This window comes from Sorex araneus, chromosome 6 (genome assembly GCF_027595985.1).
Source record: "Sorex araneus isolate mSorAra2 chromosome 6, mSorAra2.pri, whole genome shotgun sequence".
Taxonomy (NCBI): Eukaryota; Metazoa; Chordata; class Mammalia; order Eulipotyphla; family Soricidae; genus Sorex; species Sorex araneus.
In genome coordinates, this window is record NC_073307.1 from 60,986,189 (window position 1) to 60,999,453 (window position 13,265).

The window sequence follows — 13,265 nt, forward strand, 5'->3', positions numbered from 1 at the left end:
ACCTTGCAGAGCATTGGGGACCACACCGAATACTTGTGCTGTAACGGTCTTAAAAATGGAACTGTCAAAGGGCAACTGAAACTCCACTTCCAATGTGAGATACACATTCCTCTTAACTCATTTCAAGGGTCTCTTACACATATATGCAGATCAGGACCAAAATACAAACTTTGAAATATACCGAGAAAGGAAGATCACTGAGAGCTGTTACTGTAACTCTCTGGTTCCAATGAAAGGAAGGGGCTTCACCTCACATGCACTGATGTGATGCGGTACTCGAAGGCATTCTTAAGAGGAGCCCTTATTGCAACAGGCCTCAAAAAACCGGGAAAAGATGAAATTGGCACGTATCTAAAACTGGCGTTGGAGCGATCCATGATATTGAACAGTCATCAGTACACTGAAACTGAAATTCCACCGCCAGAACCACATTCCCCTAAACGGTCGCCTGATGTAACTCTAGTATATACATGTCTATCATGTAACTCCACAATATACAAGATTTCACGAATACAGTGGAACTCTTCAACTATAAAAATACTCTCACTTCCGGGTGATCTCTCACTGCTACACTCTAGTGCCCATGAACGAAGCTCACATAGAATGACATCCACTTCAGTGTACTTCAGAACAACTTTCACCGTACACATCAAAGCAAAGAGATTCAGGAAACCCTGGTCAGACGAAATAGGTACACACCTAAAAGGAGAGCTGAAATAGTGGGGTAAAACGGTGCAGGCTTGGTCCTGACTCCTGCAGCTGCAGCTGGGAGAGGACACCTGGGGACAGAGACCCACAGTGAGTCACGGGATCAGAGGCCCCTTGCCCACCTTGGAGCCTCTGTCCAGGGGATACTCACACCCAGGAGCTGCATGCATCAGCGCTGGCTCCTCCTCCGGAGGAGCCAGCGCTGATGCATGTTCCTGCCCACGAGGTCCATGATCTCAGACACCGTGTCAGGTGAGAGGGAGCCCGAGTTGGGGTGAGTGTGAACGTGGTTTTAACCCTGGGTCCCGAGTGCAGATTTGCATGGGGCGTCTCTGTAGAGAAAGTAGGGACCCGGGGGAGGTTGTTGGTGGGCTCCCTGGGAGGAGGTGCTGACTGTGGCTCAGAGCACTCAGGCCTGTCCCTGGGGCCCTGTCAGAGCCGGGCCTCTTCCTCCAGCACAGGAAACATGCTGAGGAGCTCTCAGGAAACAGGAATTGCTGAGAGGGAAATGGCAGCTGGGGAGGAGAGTTCCCGTGTCTCAGGTCCCTGATGACCAAACCCAGCCCTCCCAGGGCCTCTACCCCGTAGACAGGCCTCTGCCCTTCTATATTCCTATTTTAAGTCCTGGCCTTCTACCGTGCAGCAAAATTTGTATTTGAACAGTCAGATTTCTTGTTATAGTGAATTCTGATAGGGTTTGGTTCAACCCAAAGTCAGTTTGATTTTACAGTCGTTTATTCTCACACTTATCTTGGATGAAAATTCTTTCCCCTGGAGGAGATATACCCTTAACTATTTATTAGGGCAGTTGTTAGAATGTGTCTGCTCACTGATGATGGATTTATAGCTGGACAAGACTGTCCTGTCTATAATTTAGGGTCCAGAGACCAGCATGAGCCTCAGGACCCTGTACTGGGGTCATCACTGAGGAATCCTGACCCTGTCAGGAGCGTAGAAAGAGCTCATGGAGGACCTTCAGCACACATGCATTGGGCAGGGAGCCTTGTCTTAGTGCTCAGACTCACACATTCGACAAGGCTACAAGCACACAAACCCTGAGTACTGCCAGGTGTTACCCAGCGCCAGCCCCAAATGAATCGAGCCTAGACACAGGCTGCATCACTTAATTTACCACCTGTTTCTGTGAAACACCAAGATAAATCCAAGGAACCAAATATATGGTCTAAAATTTGATTAAAAATCAGCATTACTGGTCATAAATAATCAATGTATCCAACAAATTCAACAAAATGGGACTAAAATAAACACGGATGCACAAACAAGGCAGTGTGGGGAACGGAAGTGGATGAGTTGCTCCCTCACATACACGGTAGCTCTGATGTGGCACCCGAGTTCTCCTGAGCTCAGTGAGAGCCCTCGGTGCCAAATAGGAGAAATGAACAACAAGCGTTAATTATTACAGTGACCCATCACCGCACTGTGGGTCAGGGTGCAGTGACCTAACCTCCACCAAGGACCCCAAGACTCCTGTCAGATTTGTACCTCAAAACTACATTCCAGTGTGTAACTAGGAGCAAACAAGATGGAGTCTTGAATGTAGGGAACAAAACATTGTCTCACATCCTGACAAGAGGTGAGGGAACAAGGTGTGTTTGCAGTCATGTGAGCAAATGGGAGGAACCCATTTCCTTTACATGGCTCAGGGTCAGGGCACACTTTCCCGTACCGTGTAGGGAGCCAGTCCAGGTGGTGCTAGAGAAGTGCAGGGGCTACCCAGATGTTAGAGACAGCATGGAGATAAAGAGTGGGCACACAGGGGTGCCCGCGGATCTTGAGGACAAACCTGAAACCCTTGTGTGGACCCACAGGGCACAGTATGTGGTGGAAGTTCTCTTTGCCAATTCAGTATTCTAAGCGGGGTATAACACTAAGATGATTGGTTGTCTCCTAGTACACAAAGCAAATGACTCGCTGTAGCTGTGTCCCGGGTGTCCTGTCCCAGCACAGCTGCAGGCCTAGAACCGGAGAATCCTCGCTACCCTGCCCTCACCTGTGCTGTCTCCCCATGCTGCACCAAAACCAGCAGTTTCCAGGAGGCTTGACCCCAAAGCTCATGAAGGACCTGGAGTGAATGCTTGTCCTAAACCCACTGGAAACATTCTTTTTTTTTTTTTTTTTTTTTTTTTTTTGCTTTTTGGGTCACACCCAGCGATGCTCAGGGGTTACTCCTGGCTCTGCACTCAGGAATTACTCCTGGCGGTGCTTGGGGGACCATATGGGATGCCGGGGATCGAACCCGGGTCGGCCGCGTGCAAGGCAAACGCCCTACCCGCTGTGCTATCGCTCCGGCCCCCCCACTGGAAACATTCTTAAATTGATGAAAACTTGTTTTCAATCACCAAATTTAGCCATATATTTTTACTACCTTTTCTGCTCTATTTTCAGGTTATTAATCACTGTATCATTGTCATCCCATTGCTCATCTATTTGCTTGAGCGAGCACCAGTAATGTCTCCATTGTGAGACTTGTTACTGTTTTCGGCATATCGAATACACCACGGGGAGCTTGCCAGGCTCTGCCATGTGGGCGAGATACTCTAGGTAGCTTGCTGGGCTCTCCGAGAGGGGCGGAGGAATCAAACATGGGTCTGTCACGTGCAAGGCTAATGCCCTACCGCTGTGCTATGGCTCCAGCTCCAGGTTATTAAATAAGATGTGTTTCTTTTTTCAATCCTTCTTGTATCATTTATGTCTGTTTTATTTTTTACGAATATAAACTGAAAATAAAAACCATCCTGGATCATAATTAGTAATTTAGTAAAAACAATGAAAGAATTGAATTAAAAATCAATGAAACCCTATATTTCTCATTATAGATACTCCTAGCTTGACAAAAATAATTATAACATTGTTCTTGAGAGCAATTGGGTAGTCGCAATGGAATGGGCTCATGCTTTGCACATGAGTGCCCAAGTTCATTTTCCAATTCTACTAACCTGATGTCCTGAGCACTACAGGGAGGGGACAGGAGTCATACAGGAAGTAAACGTGGAGTACTCCCAGGCCTGACCCCCAAATCAAAGAAAATGTCTATTGTCTGATTTGGAAAATAACATGTTTTCATGATGATTAGATATTCATCAATTTTATTCCAATTTAGCCATGTGGTATTTGGATGATTGTGTAAAAATAAAAAGAAAAGGCGCGGGCGAGGGAAGGGATGCCTCACCGCCTGAGCCAGGCACAGGGCCTAGGGCAGCAGCGCTGTCTCTCCTGCCACCCAAGTTCGGTAGTCTCCGGCCGCTTCCCCCTCCCCGGGGAGGTTGATGGCGATGATGTGGCAGGCGAAGGAAGGAACAGAGCCAAGATGGTTGGTCTCACTGATGTCGGTGGGCCCCACGGGTGACTTATGTGAAGTGGGGAGGAGAAAGACGGTCACTTTCTCCCCAACCGCCTCTACCACCCGGGGCCCAGAGTTACTGGGTTCTTGTCTCGCTCTCGGAAAAGAATTTCAGGAGTAGACAAGCAGTGAAGTAAATAGATTTTATTCAGAAGTTGCTGAGGGAGGGAGGAAGGGATAAGTGGGAGAGAGAATAGTAAGAATAACGCGCTCAAGAGAGAACGAGGGCTCCTCCAAAGATGGAGAGAGCTCTACACACATCCTAGCACTGGACACGAAAGCATGAAAGTACACATCTCAAGGGGGGAGATGCGGGCGACACATGTGCTCGGCCACATGGCACAAGCAGCACATGGGCTCAGGCAGCATATGCGCGCCCTTCCTTTGTTCAAGGTGGCCTTTACAGGGTTTCTTCAACCTGCCCCCACGTGGGGGCTTCTTCCCAGGTAAAAGTCCGTTGCTAAGGAGGTTACCAGGGAGGTTGGGAGTGGTGATGGCCTTCTTTGGGGAACCCCCTGGGGAGGGGTCTATTGTCCTCAGGGTCTGCTGATGGTTTCTTCCGGGTCTTTTGTTTTCTTGAATCTGCACATCTTAAGAGTCCCCTTCCCAGAGACTCTGTTAAATCTCAATTTTCATTGCCAAGGGCCTTTCCCTATCTACCTGCCTACATCATCACTTGCAGTTTATTCCAATCTTCCCGCTATACACTCTCCCTACCCCTCACCTTCTCTCCGAACCCCTTTTATTGATCATGGTCTCGCTTGCCAGGGCCAAGGGGGCAGAGTCTAGATGGCTCCTGGGGGTGTGGCCCCTCGCCCTGGGGGCCTGGGGGTGTGGCCCCACTTGGCAGCCTCCCGGGGTGTGGCCACGCGTGCCTCACCTGTGCCCCCTGGGGGTGTGCCCTCGCCCGTGCCCCTCCTCGGGGCCCTCCCTATTTCCGGCGCCTGTAGCCTCCCGGGGTGTGGCCACGCATGCCTCACGTGTGCCCCCTGGGGGTGTGCCCTCGCCCGTGCCCCTCCTCGCGGCCCTCCCTATTTCCGGCGCTCGTGCAGGGGAGCAGACGGCCGTGACTGGGGGTCTCTGCGCCCGATCGTCCGTGTAGTTCGGTTCCGGCTGTTCCTCTGGGAGGGTCGCAGACTCGGTGAGCCCGGGCCAGGTTTCCCTCAGTGCCGGGTGTTGTCTCCCGTCTCACCTCAGCGCCCTTCGCCCTTCGCCCTTCGCTGCCGACTCTTCCCGCAGACGCAGCGCGGGGGCGTTTGGCGTTTCCCTCACGTGCCGCCCGGAGAGGGGCGCTGCTTTGGCCAGGCAGGCGGGTCAGGCGTCTTTCCCGTCTCAGCGCTGGCCAGTGATGCCTGGCTGTGTTCAGCACTGCTGGGAACTGTCCCCTGCCTTTTAATTTTTTTGAATTAAGCTCTTATTTTTATTTTTAATTAATTATTCATTTTAAGAAACCGACTCAGTGAGATACGCATGCAAAGTTGTCAATGATTGGATTTCAGTCATGAAATCCTAATGTTCCAACACCACCAGTGTACGCTTCTCACCACCACTGTTCCCAGTTTCCCTCCTCAGGGCCGGGTGCACTTGTGTGCACCAGAAATGTGCCTTGCCTGATCTTTGTGTTCTTTCGTCACTAGGTTCCATTGGAAGCTGGGATGGGCACCAGAAGATGATGTCAGAGCTCCCGAGCTTCTGAGGTAGGACTCCTGCTCGCTTATTACTCCTCTTTAGCATAGCAACCGGTGTTACTGTAAGACGATCATTATTGCCCTTTCTTAGCATAAGTGTCTCAAGGGAGCAACTCTAAAAGGTCATGGAGTGTTGAAGGGAGCACTCGTTCTCAGACTGCATTCATTTTAGTGTCAGTGAGCTAAAAATTCAGTTACTCACGTGCAATACGTGACAGGATTGTAGAGTACTAGTTAGCTTCACCCTGTCTGAGACAGTGACTAGTGCTCACTGTCAGATGGAGGGTGGCATGTCCTCACACACTGCTCTGCCTCTGCACAGTCATTGACAGTCATAGGAGTATACAGATCTGAGAGCACTGGGTGACCACCCCCCTCCCACAAAAGGTCTGAAGGAGAAATCCACAGAAATGGAGTGTGCTGGGCATCGTGCCAGTGACCACTTGCAGACATCACTCTGGCTCTTACAGGCACATCCCTGACCATATCCATCCATGGGTTTTCAGCAACCATTACATGCCTGTTTTCTAGGTTTTACTGTCGGCCTCCAGAACCCCGACATGCATGCATGGCTTGATGTTCATCATGTTCCACCATAGACCCACATGACTGCTCCTGCCGCAACACTGTTAGCTTCCAGCTCCAGCGTGCCTGAGGTGCTGTGCAGAGGTGAGTCATCGCCGATCACACACAATGCACGTGTGTCGTATCACAGGCTCATTTTCACATCACGTGGAAAAGTTGTCATTGCATTCAACTGTGGTTAATCTTTTCCAGTTTTTACAATGGCTAACGATGATTCAGGAGTGAAGTTTCTCTTTATACGGTGAAACGTGTGTAATGTACAGAACCTGACCTCATGTTTTCTGTGTGTGTTGACATTGCTATAGAACATGATAAGAGATTCGATTCTAAGAAATCCACCATTGGCAGCATTAAGGAGTAACAGTTACCAGGCTCTACCCTGTTCCCTAAATTCCTGGTACTATGGGACCAGACCTACGCGTTAGGGGGTGCTGTTTGTCTCTTGGCCACCAGATCACCCAGTTTCATCCTTTCTTTATGTCCTCTGAATAGCACTGGGGTGCAATTCTGAGCATATGCACAGGGTCAGGCATTGAGCCCCTGGGGTATACTCCAGAAATGCCTCCTAAGGCACGATTATGGGCTTCTGCTTCCCTCCAGGGGCTGCAGTTGGGCCCATGGTGGCCCCAGGGCACGCTTGGTTGCCTTATCACTGGGACACAGGGAGCACAGGGCAGGCAGTTCAGGGACCCCCCAGGCTGGCACATTGCATTGCTGTGCCAGATACTTCCGTCTGGATCTTGTATGTGCAAGGGCTGTGCCCTTTTGCTGAAGTGGATTTTTTTTTTTTGGTATATTTACCCTTCCTTGATTTTATTATTATTTTAAAAAAAATTTATTTATTTATTTACTTATTTTTGCTTTTTGGGTCACACCCAGCGATGCTCAGGGGTTACTCCTGGCACATGCACTCAGGAATCACCCCTGGCGGTGCTTGGGGGGACCATATGGGATGCCGGGGATCGAACCCAGGTCGGCCGCGTGCAAGGCAAACGCCCTACCTGCTGTGCTATCGCTCCGGCCCCTATTTTTTTATCTTATTTTATTTTATAATATATATATATTTAAATTTACTTATTTTTAGTGAGTTGTCACAGTGAGCGTACAGTTACAGATTTATGCATTTTAGTGCTCTTGTTTCCCTGATACAAAGTTTGAGAACCCATCCCTTCACCAGTGCCCATTCTCCACTACAAATAAACCCAGCATCCCTCCCACTCCTTTTCATTATATTTGTTATTTTTAATTTTTTTTTTATTTTTGTGTCACACCTGGCAATGCTCAGGGGTTATTCCTGACTCTGCCCTCATGAATTACCCCTGGCAGTGCTCAGTAGACTGTATGTGATGCTGGGAATGGAACCTGGGTCAGCCGTGTGCAAGGCAAATTCCCAGACCACCGTGCTATCGCTCCAACCCCTTGATTTTAAATGGATGAGGGTCCAGGCAGCATGCACTGCATCTTGCAGGAGGTCGAGATTTTATCCCTTCAATAACTTCATAATTCTGAGCACAGATCCAGGTGTTACCCTGAGGGCTGGTAGGTGTATGTGTGCTTTGAGTGCAAAGCCAAGCTAAAATAAATGGATTTCTTTTCCTTTTCTCCCTTTTTTTTCTCTTTGGGTCACACCCGGCAATGCACAGCGGTTCCTGGCTCTGCACTCAGGAATCACTCCTGGTGGTGCTTGGGGGACCCTATGGCATGCTGGTAATCGGCCAATGCCCTCCCGGTTTTGTTATCTCTCCAGCCCCCTTTTCCATTTAATTTTATTCAAAATTTTCCCCCTTGTACTGCAGAACTTATGTTTGCTTCTCTCATTGCTGACTGAATGCTAGTGCGGATTTTGTAGCTCCCGCTTTCTCCACAGGCCCATTGTTTTGCATTTCCTCTCTGGAAGCATTGATGCGGTCAACAGCCGAGTACAGCTCCTTTCCCACTGTTTGATTCTGCCCAGTGTGGAGATCTTGAGACTGCTAGTGAAATGATAGAGGCATAAATAGGACCTGTCTACATTTCCTTAAGCAGCATGGCCATCCTTGCTTTGTCTGTTGCGTGTGCTTTGCATAGTCTGCTGCTGTATGATCTTATCTCAGGTGTCTTTGGTGGGCAACAATAGAGCTTGACTGACCGAACCAGGTATTGTTACCAATATTTGTCCTTCATTGACTTTGAAATTGTTATGATGCTCAGGTAGCTGTTATGAAATTATGGATATGACTTACAGTCCTTTTGCAGTATTTATTGCCTTGCTGGATTCTTTATTTGCTTATAAAGCCATCCATCTGAATGGTCCAGTCTGCTGCGATGTACTATTACTGTACACTTTTAACCGTTGCAGAGTCCTTTTATTGTGAAGTTCACCTCATGACTGGCAGTTGTTCAAATTGTTGTACCGTGCTCCTTTAGCAATAGCCCTGCACTTTAGCTCTGTGTGTTTTTGCTATGACGGTGGTGTTTCTGCTGTGTGCAATACCCTATGTCACTGTGAACCTGATTCTTCTAATTTTCCTCCTGCTGGTTTGTCGAAGGACTAGAATGTACTCCCTGTCTTTTGAAGTACTTTGGCTGATTATTACCCTGAGTAGCAAATCCCCAGAACACACTCACAATCGGAGGTTCGCTTACTGTTTTAGCAGGGATCCACTCCTACAGTTTTGGGTCCTCACAGTTTACTGTGGTTTTCTGATTAGATTTTGTATCAGACAGTCCTTATTGTTGAGGCATTTTTCTGGTGCCAGTAGCCTGGGACCAGTCGAAGGTGAAAAGGCTTTGAAGCAGTAACACGACGAGGATTCAGGAAAGAGACAGAAATAAGAGAGAAAAAGCATGGGGTCAGGGGCCTCATGAACTGAGGAGGCCCTGGATGTTAGCAAGCACAGATGTTCTCACAAATTCAGTCCTCACATAAAATGCATTTGCAGAAATTACCATTTGTCTAGCAGGCTGCCGGACACAAGAGTAAGTCATGATTCATTCTCGTGTCTATGCTTTTTGAAAACATAACATATGAAAAATATGTTATACACTCTGCAGCACTTCCTTTGCATGTCCATGTCCATGGCAATGTCCATGGCATGTCTGTGTCCCTCTGGTGGCTCTTGGTTGGACGTCACATCAGACGGTCTGCTATGGCATGCCATGTTGTTATTGTCCAGAATTTGTTTTGTGGTCTGTGCCATTTAGATTTTGTGGCTCAATTTAAGTTTTAATGGCTTGATTTCTGACAGACGCACGCAGGGCGTTACTGCACCTATGCCGTGTAGTGGCAGTGCTTTTCCCACTGCAGCCACACAGCCCAAGTCCACCTAGTGTCAGATCAGAAACATGCCTGCATCCTTGTCTCAGGAAATCGTACTTCATTTTTCCCTAGTGCTGTGTTCCTGTATGTGCATTCTTGTGGTACATGTCAGTGTGACACATGATTTACTAATGATGATTGACTAGCCACACATGCACACACCTGCATGTAGAGACATGGAGCTTTGTTTTATTCTTAGTTACTTGCACGTGTACTTGCTGGCATGTATAAGCATGTATAAACCTCTCCCCAATGCTTTGTTTCCTTGGTTTGGGTGCAGGGCGTTTTAGGGGTTGCATACTGTTTGCTGGGTGTGACACAGCTGTCCTACACTGCTGATCATCATTGAAAATAGATCATCTTTCCCCACAAGGAGCTTCCTGGGAAGCACCACCTGTATTTCATGACCATGAGTCCTGAACAGCTTTTCAGGACTCAGCAACTCCATGACAAAGCATGCTTGGAAAGACCACTGTCAGCACATGTAATATGTTGCAAAAAATATATGCACTATATATGCAGAAATACATGCAATATTTCTGATGGATTTCCACTTTCACATGGATGCTAAGTGAGTCTCAAGTTTCTTTTGGGCTCTCCAGACTCGTTGCATTCATGTGTGGATTTGCCACCCTTGCTCATGTGGCACGCTGTACTTTGTCTCCATGTATTATCCAAGTGTGCTTTTATTCTCTACTGAGACTGTATTAGTAGTTGCAGCAATGCCAGTGTTTGGATTGTCTGCTACTGCATTCATCCTGAAAGATGGTTAGTTCTTATGGACTGGTTCTCTCAATGTGTGGCTTTGCAAGTTTTCTCCCTTTTCTGGCCTTACAAGTGGGCCAGTGAGGAAGTCCCAGTGAGGGAGAGGAAGTGAACTGGGGGACACGGGAGGCCCCTGTTTTCAGGGCATTAGTCGGTCCTTGAGAAGGTGCATTCATGATGACATTCTGTAAGGTAGGCACACAATCGATTAGTGTTCAGAGTATTCACTGTCAGTAAGAACACTCGGGAGGCCTTTATTTCTCTTCTCAGTTTACTCTGTGCCTTTTGTCACTTTGGGTAGGTGCTGCAAGTTATGTGTGTGTGGTCAAGTCTGTGGTCTGTGGATGGACATTTCAGTCCCTGTTGCTCTGTTTGGCATTCTGGTAGTAACTCGGGAAGGCCTCTGGTGAGTGAGTGGAAGAGTGTTGGCTGGGTTCCTCTTCTGACCTCAGCGCTGCCTTGTGGACACTTGCATGTCTGCTGTGATGTTGGCCATTGGCTTGTATTCCGGACTCCCTGGAGAAGCTGGACTTTGTGTGGTCGGGGTGCTGTTGCAGTGTGTCTTTTACCACCAACACATGGTGTCGGGTGACGAGCAGGCCACCCAACACACCATCGCTGGGTGTGTTTTGAGGAGACTAATAAAAGACTACAACACCTGTGCCTGGGTCTTTTTATTAATTCACTTATGTTTGTGTAATGTTTGTTTGTGCTTACTTTGTGGTGTTGCTGCTTTTGCTGTTAGGTTTTATGTCATGGCTGAGGTGACCATGATCTAGTGTTTCTGAGCATTGGTATGGTTATATTAGATTACTGTTACAATGGTTACATGGGTATGTTAAGATTGTTGTGCTGATACTTAAAAAACTCGCAAAAACTGTGATCACAGGATACAGGTGAACACAGATGGTCTCGATAATTCATTGCTCGCATAAGATGCATTTGCAGAAATCACCTTTTATCCAGCCAGCTGCTGAGAACAAGGTTCAAATTATACTCATTCTTGCATGTGTTGTGGTTTATCATGCTCTGGCTTTGACTTAAGTAAGCTGTTGCTTAACATGTAGTGCTGACCGTTTTCTTCAATTCTCTATGTTCCCTATATCTTGTTTGTGTATAAAAATAAAAAGAAAAGAAAGGGCGCGCAGGCGAGCGAGGCAGGCGAAGGAAGGAAGAAGGCCAAACTGGTTGCTCGATCGGTTTATTTCATGTCCATCTCCATTTTCCTCTGATTCTCCTCCTGCTTCTTTCTCCCCCATCCTACTTCATTCTCTCTCTCTCTCTGCCTCTCTCCCGGCTCTCGGTCTCTCTCTCAATCTGTGGATCTGGCCCCCGTGGATCTGGCCCCCATGGATCTGGCTCCCATGGATCTGGCCCCGTGGATCTGGATCCGTGGATCTGGCCCCCAACCCACTCTTACAGCCTAGTTAAATCTCCACCGCATGAGGGGGTTGGGGCATACACATAGGTGTGGTCAGCAATAGGGTAAGGTTCTTTTTCCTCAGGGGATGCTTCTCCTAGGACTTAATTCTCTTTCAGCAGGAAGACCCACCCAAGGGCAGAGTCCCATGAATGTGTTTCTCTTCTCCTCAGCCAGCAAACATATAAGAATTCATAATATTAATCATTTTGTATGGACACAATAAGAGATGCATTAAAGCTTATAGAATTGCTCTCCTGGGGCCATCTCAATCTCAGACTACAGTGCTCAGGCCAGATCAGTCTTTCCTATCCCTAGCAGGGTCCCAGTCTCATAATTACTATTGGATCATGACAGCATTTGTCTATGATCAAGCTCTTAACTTATAGTTAAGAATTAGGCACTTTGGCCAGGCCCATCTCGATGCCAGGGTAGCACATAACTCACCGCTTGCCCTGGATCCTTCCCGTCCCACGTCGGGGACCCTACTTTGGGGTGCTAGGAACTGAGGGCAACTGAGGCTTAAGTGGAGAGAGCAGATGCCCAGGAGGGAATATCGAGGCCAATTAAGTCTTAAGTTATAAAAACATAATATTGTCTTCTTGTGTCTATACAAAAAGGACATAGCTTTAAAGTAAATTATTCAAAAGGCATAAAGAGGAGAGAAAGGCAATGTTATACTATTCAGTGTCCTAGGAAGTTCTGACCTTACCAATTAACAGAGTTTGATTAAGGGAAGAGCAGATAAACTGGTAGAATTGGTTACAGATAAACAAAAGAATGGGAGTCACTCGGGAGCACTTTGATGGGTGTGACTGATAAACCTAAGCTCCTAGTGGCAAGGGGGAAAGGACAAACCAATGATATCCAACAGTTTGATGTGTATGTTTCTTGTTATACCTGTATGTCCCGTATTTCTTGTGTCTGTATTTTCTGTATTTCTTGTTCCATGATTTTGTGTCTCACATATGATTTGCTACCCATAAGTTATCAATTATGATCGGCTAATCACAAATGCACACACACACAGACACAAAGCTTTGTCTTATGCCTTAGATGCAGGTACGGGCTGGCAAGTAAGCCTGCATGGCTCACCACCTAGGTGTGATTGCCACTGCTTTATTTCCTGATCCTGATCCTTAGACCAGGCACAGGCCTGCATGTTCATTCACTTGCCACTGTGATCCCATCCATGGGTGCCCATTCACTGAAGTTTGGCTTTAATCAGTCATGTTCTTTGGTAGTAACTGGCAGATGCAAAATTCACAGTCAAATGTCTGTTTACTATCTCTCTTGCATGTGCACACACACACACACACACACACACACACACACACACACACACACACACACACCCCTACATGCTCAGACCATGGCTATTTATTCTTTGCTTATGAAACAGGAATTTTTGGCTAAGCTTTTCAGGCATGGGCATACTAA

The 13,265-nt window shown here is 47.5% G+C and overlaps 1 protein-coding gene across 8 annotated transcripts in view; it reads left to right on the top strand.

Moving 5' to 3' along the window:
• The first annotated feature begins 5,107 nt into the window (after window positions 1-5,107).
• Window positions 5,108-13,265, top strand: part of LOC129405627 (collagen alpha-1(XIII) chain-like) — a 75,418-nt gene continuing 67,260 nt past the window's right edge. For all 8 annotated transcript variants that reach the window (XM_055142288.1, XM_055142289.1, XM_055142290.1 and 5 more), the window contains exons 1-3: window positions 5,108-5,210; window positions 5,707-5,766; window positions 6,289-6,426. The gene's annotated coding sequence lies outside the window, so the exon portion shown is untranslated. The remainder of the gene's footprint in view (window positions 5,211-5,706; window positions 5,767-6,288; window positions 6,427-13,265) is intronic.